Genomic DNA, 10863 nt, shown 5'->3' on the forward strand with positions numbered 1-10863 from the left:
CTCTTTCATTTGCCTATGCCATCAGACAACTGTATTAAGATACATTTTTAATACAAAACACACGATGGACTTTTTTATAGTAACTGAATAATTTTTCTAGCCTGCTACGTTCTCATTGGATCTAGCAGACCTCCCACGGATCACGCTTCTCCAACGTCCATTCTTCCTTGATCCAACGGCCCATGCAACAGGCCTTTTTTAGGTCATTTTTTTCGTCGGCGAGGAAAAAATGACCCAGTCACGCCCACAGAAGCCTGCTTTTCGCTGGTCAAGGCCAAATTTGGCCTCGACAAGCCCATCCCGAACCCAGCACGCCGGAGGTCTCCCGGGGGCGTCGGCGGAAGGAAAAACGCCGCGTCGGGCCCCCGTTAGGCGAAAAAACGCCTTTTCTTCTCCGGATCCGCCCCTCGCGCACCACACCTTTCACCACTATGTCGATTCCGGCGCCGTCCACCTACCTACCGCCGCTACAAAGGCCATCTCCCCATCGCCGGTTGTAGGGTTCGTCGCGGCTTTGCACCCTCCACCGCCCCGCCACTTCTTGGCGAGTTTTCCCGACGCTCCGGGCACGTACGCGGCTGCGCATTCGCCAAGCTTGCCAAGTGTTCGGCGATTTGCCTGGGCGATGGACTCCGACGACGAGGAGGCGTTTGCGGTGCTACTGGAGGAGGAAACTGATGCCGACGCCCAGGATGAAGAGCACCTCATGGTCCTCGCCGCTCTGGCCGGCCTGTTCGCGATCAATGCAAAGCCGCGGCGAGGTGGATCGGTGCCAGGACGGTTGAAGGCAAAGCAGAGGCATTGATCGGAAGGCTATTGCTTGCTCTACGCTGACTACTTCGTCGACACTCCTCTGCACGGCGATAAAGTATTCCCGCGTCGTTATCGTATGAGCCGGAAGCTCTTCCTCGGGATTGTGAATTCTATCAAGGAACTCGACAACTACTTTAAGTGCAAAAAGGATTCCACCGACACACTTGGATTCACCTCGCTCTAGAAGTGCACGACATCTATGAAGATGCTTGCGCACGGAGCTCCCGGTGATAGTATGAAAGATTATGGACGCATGGCCGAGTCCACCACCATTGAGTGTTTAAGTTCTGCACGACAGTGGTGGAAGTTTTTGGACCTCAATATTTACGATCACCAAATGCCGAAGACACTGCTCAGATCCTAGCACAGAATGCAGAAAGAGGATTTTCTGGGATGCTTGGAAGTATCGACTCCATGCATTGGAAATGGAAAAACTATCCATTTTCTGGGCAAGGGATGTACAAAGGCGTCAAAGGAGGTTGCAATGTGGTACTTGAGGAAGTGTCCACATATGACCTCTAGATTTGGCACTCCTTCTTTGGTATGCGAGGAACTCACAATGACATCAACGTACCGCAGTGTTCGAATATCTTTTTCAAGCTTGTCGAATGTCATGCTCCTCCGGTTAACTACGAGGTCAATGGGCACTACTACAACAAGGGATACTACCTAGCAGATGGCATCTACCCGAGATGGTCTGTATTTATGAAGACTATCTCAAATCCTGCACCAGGAGACAAGCACTCCTATTTTTCCAAGCGTCAAGAAGCTTACAGGAAGGATGCCGAACGGGCATTTAGTGTGCTTCAATCTCGTTTTGCTGTTGTCCGGTATCCTGCTTAGACCTGGTCGAAAGATCAAATGTAGGAAGTCATGACTTGCTGTGTTGTCTTGCATAACATGATCAATGAGAGCGAGCACGAGGAGCCATTGTTTAACACTAAACCATATTACGGGCAAGGTCCTCTTGCCCAAGTTGATTATCAGCTACCGGCAACCTGGACTGCCTTCCTCAACATGCGTCGGGAGATCCGAGACCCACTGGTGCATCAACAACTGCAGCATGATTTGGTGGAGCACCTATGGAGGTTCAAGGGCAACACCTAGCTCAATTTTTTATTTGTATTGACTTATTAAATTAATTTTTGATTTGTATTAATTTCTATGATGAACTATGTGATAAAAAAAACTATTGGTGTTCAACTTATGCCGAAGCTAGCCGAATATGGGCCAAAAGTGGGCTAATTTTGCGCCAGAACTGGGCCAATTTGCGTCGAAAGCGGCGTCTGGGAACCTGAGCCCCACCATGCCGGTTTTTGCGCCGGCGCATCCCCAGGCGGCGCTATTTCAGGCCCGTGGGGGCCGAACGGGTCGAGATTTTCTCACAGTCACACGCTAGAATAGCCAGCCCGATGAACTGTAGAGTTCATGGCAGTCGAACGCCACGGTCCGTGCGATGGGTCCCCGTTCTCGCAACGGGCCGAAGCACACCGATGAGCCTCGCCTTGCAATGCCCCTCTCTCTGCTCTGCTCTCATGTCTCATTTTGCAGCAATGGAAGCCGAGCGCCCATGGAGTCAGCCGAGCTCACCTCCCACCGGTGCCACGTTCCCGACCTCCCGCAGCGCTATCGTATCGCTCATGGGAAGGGGTGGAGACGGGGGACGCGCGCGCGGGGGGGGGGGGGGGGGGGATCGGTCCCCCTCAATGTCTCAACCGACATACTAGTAGTATTACTCCCTTCGTACCTAAATACTTATAGTTACGGAAAACTAGTCTAGTTTTTTCCAATTACAATTATTTAAGTACGGAGGAACTATATGTTAATACCTTTCCTAATTGGTCGAAGCTAATGGCAGCTTAACTCATCCCATAATCTATACCTAATAATAAAGCGGCTATTGCTTCCGTCGGAAAACCCACCACGCCATTTTAAAAAAAAAAGCCCTGTAATTTTTGTTATTCAACCCGCGCTTCAATTTCTCATTATGGTGGAATTAACAATGGACGGGTTGATTTTTCAACAACATAGGATAGGACTAACTACATTAGTTAGTTAGCTTATTATTTTAATAAATCAAAATAATTATAAAAAAATTAAAAACGTGTGGTATTTTTTTATCTCGTTGCAACGCACCGGCTATTTTGCTAGTTGATACTAATTCGTGTAGTAGTACACAAACCGAAGCCGAGCCCACTTTGACCATCGGTTGTGAAAGGTTGGGAGTCTACATGGAAAGTACCTACCTTCCGTTCATTGCGGCAGAGAGCCCCTGCGCTGCACACGGGGGCGCCCTGATTGGGCCGACTCAGTTTTTCTTGTTACTTTTTTTTGTTCATTTTTTATTTTTTTTCCTTTTATTTTTTTATTTGAAGCAAAAAACATTTTTCGAATTTGAAGAATGTTTTAAAAAAAGGTGAATAAATTTAGAAGTATGGACATTTTGAAATCTTGAGAAAACAATTTTTTTTAAAGAAAAACAATTTTGAAAAACCCCACACAAATTTTGAAGCATGACAAAAAATTTAAAGCACGATTGTTTTATGAATTTTTAGAACAAACTTTGAAACCGGGAATAATTTTAAAGAAAGTTCGCAAATTTGGAAGTGTGAACATTTTTTTAAAGCACGGACATTTTTTGAATCTTGAGAAGTGAATTTTGAAAAGGAGAACAATTTTGAAAAACCGCAAAAAACTTTGAAAGCGCGAACAAAATTTTAAAGCACGCACATTTTTTGAATTTTGAGAACAAATTTTGAAACCAATAACAATTTAAAAAAACATGAAAAAATTCGGAAACACGAATATTTTTTGAATCTTGAGGACAAAATTTTGAAAAGTACAACAATTTTGAAAAACAGCGAACAAATTTGAAAGTGTGTGCAAATTTTTAAATCAGGATTTTATTTGGAATTTTAAGAACAAATTTTGAAACCGATTTTTTTTTAAAAAGACGAACAAATTTGGAAGCGCGAACAATTTTTAAAGCACGAACATTTTTTAACACTTGAGAACAAAATGTTCAAAAGGAGAACAATTTTCAAACCCGAACAAATTAGCAAGCACGTACAAATTTTTAAAACACGAATATTTTTACATTTTGAGAACGATTTTTCAAACCGAGAACAATTTTGACAAATTGTGAACGAATTTGGAAGTGCGGAAAATTTTTAAAGCATGAACCTTTTTTGAATCTTGAGAATAAATTTAGGAACTGAGAACAAATTTGAAAAACCTCAAACAACGTTAGAAGCGTGAACAAATTTTTAAAGCTAGTATATTTTTTGAATTTTGAGAAAATTTTTTGAAACCAAGAATAATTTTAAAAAATTGTGAACAAATTTGGAAGCGTGAACAATTTTTTAAAGCACGAGCATTTTTTAAACAGAGAAAAAAATATTTAAAGCATGAAAATTGAGAACAAATTTTGAAACTGAGAAATATTTGAATGTAAGAACAAATTTTGAAACAGAGACTATTTTTGGAAAGTACAGAACATTCTTACAAAATCGAGAACGTTTCTTGAAAATCCAAAAACATTTTTTTAAATCAAAAACATTTTTTGAAACCGAAACAGAAAAGAAAAAAAGAAACAGAAAAGAATAAAGGAAATGAAAAAGAAAAAGAACTGGTTCAGGGAATCTTCTAAAAGTTTTCGAAAACCGAAAAACCCCGGCTGGGAACCGTTCTCAAAACCGGGCACTGCAATCCCGCTAAGGGGTGAGCCCATTTGAAAACGATCCTTCTCCCCTTCTATGCAAACCCCCGACAAGGCTTTGGATAGAGCGGCGAAAAGGGTTTCCGATCCGAACGGCGGGAGCTCCTATGCGGCGCTCGCTAAGGCAAATTGCCTAGCGGACGTACATGCGATTTCAACTGGGCCAGCCATTAAAGTAACACAACAAAAAATCTCAAAAACAATGCATGAGGGAGGTATCGAACAAGAGACCTCCTGTTTCTTAACCATGCGCCTACTGACCTTTGTTGGTTTAAAATGACGCACGGGGCAAATGACCTTTTCTAAAAGGTTACTGTTTAGATATTTTTTGAGTTTCTGAAACTTGAACAGCTTTTGTATTTATTAACAAAACTTATCAATGGGAATAATTTTGCATTTCTAAAGAGTTATAAAGAAACTAACATTATTTGAATATGTGAACAATCCTAGAAACTATGGTTATAGTTTGAAAATAGGTATATTTTTAAAATTATGATACTCTTTTTAAAGGAGATCATTTTTTTGGAAATACAGATGCTTTTAGAATTTAATATTCAAATTTGTAAAATGGGAACATTTGTTTAATTTCTGAATATTTTTTAAATACACCTTTTTTTTGGAAACATAAACAATTTCTTAGTGATAATCAAATTTGAAAACAGGAGGTTTTTTAAAACATGGAACTTTTTTTAAATTTGTGAACAATATTTGAAACGGGAATTGCTTTTGAACTTATGTACACTTGTTAAAACAGGAACCTTTTTTGAACTTACGTAAATTTTTGAGAAGGTACACAATTTTTAGAAAATGAAGAACATTTTTTAAAACTTATCAGAAAATTTAAAATCGAGAACATTTTTAGAATTGGTACAATATTTGAACAAATTTTCAATTTATGAACAAAATTTGAGAAAAGAGAAACATGTTCCATAACACAGGAACATGTTTTTATAAAACTTTGAAAATAAGAACATTTTTTGAAAACTGTGACCAATTTATGAAAAAGGGAACATTTTTTGAAAAATCGTGCAGTTTCTTGAATATGAGAATAATTTTTGAAACATGAACAGTTTTGAAAACATGAACATATGTTAGAAGCATGAACATTTTTTGAAGCACAAACATTTAAATATAAATTATCCACAGAATTTTGAACAGGAGGACATTTTTGGAAATTCGAAAAAATATTAGAAAATGTCAAACAAAAAATAGGAAAAAGGAAAAAGGAACAAAATTGAAGGGAAAAAATGAAGACCGTTTTTTGAAAAACAGGGACATTTTTTAAAAGCTGGGAACATTTTTTGAATATGTATAATATTTTTTGAAATTGTAAAACATTTTTTGAAGTTATAAATGTTTTTGAAAAACAGAAATTATTTAAAAGTTAGAACAATTTTATAAGAGAAAGAATATATTCCAAATTTCAAGAACAACTTTCAAAGATGAAATTGCTTTCAAAAAAATAACCATTGAAAAAAATAAAAATAAAATAAATATAAATAAAAAAGGGAAAGAAGGAAAAAACGAAACTGAAAAAAGACAAAAAAAAAAAAAAGAAGCAAAACCGAAACTGCCTGCCAAGGAGATGGGCCAGCCTGTTAATCGCACCCCTGTGCGTGACTATTTGACGCAACACTTTGACCATCGGGTTGTGAAGGGCTGGGAGTCTTCATGCACGTTTGCTCTTTTAGTAATTTGGGAGGACCATCGGTTGTCATCTAGGGTTCCTACCGTCGCTCCCACAGCCTCTCTCCCAACCGTAGAGCGTTGCTCCAATTAGCTGGCCGCCTGCAGCCGGCAACTAGCAAACTACAGAGCCTCATTATATGGCGCAGGTTGCTTTGACGGTGTTAGTCACTCTGTTGATTTAGATACGGAGCCTCCTTATTTAGTCGATCAAAGCATTTGCGCGTGGTCTTCGGTTCGGTTTTAAAGGTACACCAACATAAACTCTAGTATTTCCTATGGATGACGACATAGCAGGCTAACTATTTTAGCAAATAAGATAACAAATTAATTTACTAATTAGACGTTTCTTTGAACCTTTTAGAAAATATCGTTACTAATTGTCATCATTCTGTTCATAATTAAATTTATGAACAGCATTGCACCATGAGCTACCAAGGACTGCCACGTGGTATGATAGAATTGGTGTTGGCTTTATAATGGCGTCATCAATAACCGTTAGGTGTAAAACTATGTCGACGTTGTATCTGTGCTCAGGATGGTACGGACACCATCAGCATAGAGGCTATACCAACGGCCTTTCTATGTCAACGGTCGGCTTTAGGTATGCCAACATACAAGTTGTCGACGGACACTATGGGCATAGGTGTTTATTGTGGCAGTGTACAACGGTGTCGCATGTGGTTTTCACAAGTGATTGTAAGAGATGACTCCTTTACCTTTGATAGGTTCGCAGTCAGGTTGATGATGAATACCAATGGGGGAATCTAGATAGCTAGTCAATAACCTTCGGGATACTTCCAGAGGGGGTGCAAGTTTGTGGTGGATCACACTAGTCAAGAATGAGGTGATTACTCGTTAGCCCAGCTTTAAATGAAATCAGAAGCTCTTTATGGAAAACTTGGTCGAACAATATGACCGAAGATAAAAATTAAACCATTATAGAGGTATTGCCTCATGTCTACAAAGATGCCATCATGCTAGATCAACACATCTCATTGCCAATGGAAGTGCTGCACACCCACGTGCAGGGGTGGGCTAGATTTACAGGATTCCGAGGTTGGAGATCTCGAGCACCAAAATGAGGGGGCTGCTGATAGTCACATAAACTAGATTTGAGGTCTGACTCGCCAACACATGCAACTAAGGCCTGAAACTACTGCCACCAATCATCCACACACTAAAGAGTCCACAATAGAGAAACCTCGCCACCTTTTGCTAGAGGCACAGCACCACTGCGGTGGAGCCATCGACGAGGAGGGTGTGGCAGGAGAGGCGGTTGGAGAGTGTGAACGCCGGTCCACCCTAAGTAGGCGACATGAGAGTTGTGTGTGTCTTAAAAAAATGAAGACTTAAAACCGTCTTGCAATTCTGAGGACATGCACTCATATTTGGGGAAAACAAATAACTTTGTATTCTAAAATGCTACTTGTAATTAAAAACATGTTTTTCTACTACAAACTGTAACTTGACTATTTGTTATCTCTACTTTTAAAGGGGTAGTCTGCGGTTGTGATGGTTGGTTCATCCCACCTCCATAAAACTAGTTTATTTTTGTCCCACCTCTCACCATCCCCTCTCATTGATGGGCTCAAACTGGAAGGGGGTGGGGTTTGAAGATGTGGAGGTCACCCCAAAGGCTAGAGCTAGTGGCGAGGATGCGGTCGCCACCGTCGGGTCGGGGAAGACGAGGCTGGCAACGCGGTGTGGAGAGTGAGCGTCTGTGAGGGGAGAAAGTGGGTGGGGATAAGATTAGGTGGGTGAAAAAGAAAATACATTTTTTGCAAATAAAAAATATGTGTTATTCGCGCTTTTGTTTTTACTACATATTATAGATGTTTATATCTACTCCTAAAGGGCAGTTTGCGGTCGTGATGGTAGGTTGGTCCCACCTCCGTAAAATTGGTTTATTTTTGTCCCACCTTTCACCATCCCCTTTCATTGCTTGGGTGAAAAATAAAAATGTATTTTTTGCAAATAAAAATCTGTGTTATTCTCACTTTTGTTTTTACTATATATTATAGATGTTTATATAATGCAGTATAAAATATCTTTTATATTTTATATGTTCCACTTTGTTCATTAGAGATGAAAAGTGATGGATTTGACTGGTATTTCAAAAATATCAACTCACATACACATTCATGTAACGACGACGGACCGGACTGAAATACCATGCGAAGAGATGCATATAGTTAATCCTTTTTGTATGTATGTTATACAAGATAATACAAAAGGCGTATTTTTATATTATTGTTTTTTCAGAATATATGAGAAATAGATATGGATTTTGGAGTGGTTGAAAAAGAGTCCATCAATGAGGGTTCCGAAGCGAAATCGCTGGAAGGGGTTGAAAATTCACCCAATTTTTTATAGAGTTAATTCCATTTTTTACCCCCTCTTTTTTCCTTTTTGTCAGGGATTACCCCATATAAGCGAAATTCATCCATCTTACCCCATTTAAGTAAATTTGTGCCAGAGTTTACCCTATTTTTATTCTTTTGTACATTCTGTTAATTTTTATTTTATTTTTTGCAGCCGGTTGGCACACCCCGCTCGATTGCACACGCAGTTCTTTTTCCGGTTCTACTTCATGCACATCACATCCTTGTCTGCCACCGGCTCCTCCAGCTTGTCGTTCCTCCATCTTGCCACCACACCTCCTTCTTGTCTGCCTCCTCCATCGCTTCTCCTCCTTGCCATGTACGTTATGCCGCCTCTGCTGCCACTGGAACATCAACCGCTTTGCATTTCTCCGAGTTTCCTCTATGAACTGGGTTTTCTTTGCAGATGTTAGCTCAAACAAAATAAATGGCTACTTGTATTGCATCTCATTTCAAACATTTGATAGCTTACACCAAGTTGCAAGCGTCTTTACAAATAGCAGCGCTTAACGCTACGCACAGTATGCAGCATCGCGAAGCACAAAAGAAACAACATGGCACACGGAGAAGACCAACCGGCAACAGCATACACGCAACAGCTAGCCTGCACCTACATCAACTCGCATAGCAAGCAGCAGCTACCATAAGCTGCTAGTGTGGCGAGGTAGCAGCACCAGAATAGGAGAAGGATGCCAAGCATGTCTCACACACAAGTCCATCCTTGTGACGAGACCCCACGAGACCCCCTCGCGTCACCTCCCCTGGGCGACGCCAGGGGACCAAACCCTAGTGCCGCCTCCCCTAATCGATTTGACGGGTCTTAAACGAGGAGCAGCTTCAGATAGATTTGAGTGTATTTTCCTTCATCGCTTGAAGCCGAACCATAGCGAATCGGATGTGTGGTCGTGGAAGGGAATAAAACAGGCTACGGACAAAGAAAAACGCCTACACATCATGTGGGAATCAATTGATAGAATGTGCAAAAATGTAAAGTGGGGTAAAATCTGGCATATATTTTGGTTAAATGGGGTAAGATGGCTGAATTTCGTTTAAATAGGGTAGTCCCTGTCAAAAAGGACAAAAAGAGGGGTAAAAAAAATGGAATTAACTCTTTTTTATAATATAACGGTATGGAAGCGGTGATATCTCATAAAAAACCAATACACATTCCGATTTAAATAGCACAACATAATTTTTCAGTGTTATTACCGATCTTTCCTTCACCATTTTGCATTTTGTATTCAACTAATATGGCTCATTTTTATATTGATCTCGCTTATTTATGTATCATACCGTCGGACTATGTTTATAGCAATAGAGATATTACAATCAGCGAGTCAATCATGTCCGCCCGCAAGAAAACCAAGTGCGTGAACATTGGAGATGCCTAGGTATGAAATGAAGATTTAGAATTCCTTATGAAAGATAATATGTTTTCTGTTACTAATTTACATTGTAAGTGAAGTAGAACCCAATTATTATGAATTGTGTCGGTGTTATATTTGTCTCTAAAGGTAAAATTTAACATGCATTATTTTTATATAATTTCAGCAAAATATTTCAAGAGCTCGTGGCAACGCACGACCACTCTACTAATAGTGTCAAGTTGTGTGTTTTTGTCTGTGTGGGTGGGGCGGGGGGGGGGGGGGGGGGGGGCTAGAGCCCCCACCCATGTCATTGACATTTAATTATTTTAGTTATGTTGGTGTTACATGCAACAAAATGTGTTTAGTAGTCAATGCAAGGGGCAATTTTCTCCTATTCCATTATGTGTGGAAAATGTGGTTTTAGCAAGGCACTACAATGCTATATTGGAAAATGGCGAGGAAATTATTATGAAAATATTTAGTAATAATTGTGGAAAAAGGTATCGAGGAGCTTGGCAATGAAGTAAATTTGGTTACCAAAGTGCAGGTACCGGAGTCTAGTTAGAATTATTGGTCATTGCATTCATGAAGAGGAGAAGCTCATTGTATATTAGTACTTACCAAACAATGGCCAATGCCATCCTTTTTATATGTTCTGTTTCCTTATAACTTGAAATTCTTAGATTGCGAAATGATATTGTTTATAACAAACTTATGCTTTGTGGACATTTAATGATGCTACAATAAGAGCTATTGCTTGATTCGCCGACTATATTCAATACAATTAGTGGGATCGCAAGAGGACTTTTGTATTTCCAAATGCAAATATAGTTCACAAAGACTTCTGAGCAGGCAAAACATGTTGGATGGATAAATGAATCGTGAGATACCAGAA

Source organism: Hordeum vulgare, chromosome 5H, assembly GCF_904849725.1.
Source record: "Hordeum vulgare subsp. vulgare chromosome 5H, MorexV3_pseudomolecules_assembly, whole genome shotgun sequence".
NCBI lineage: Eukaryota > Viridiplantae > Streptophyta > Magnoliopsida > Poales > Poaceae > Hordeum > Hordeum vulgare.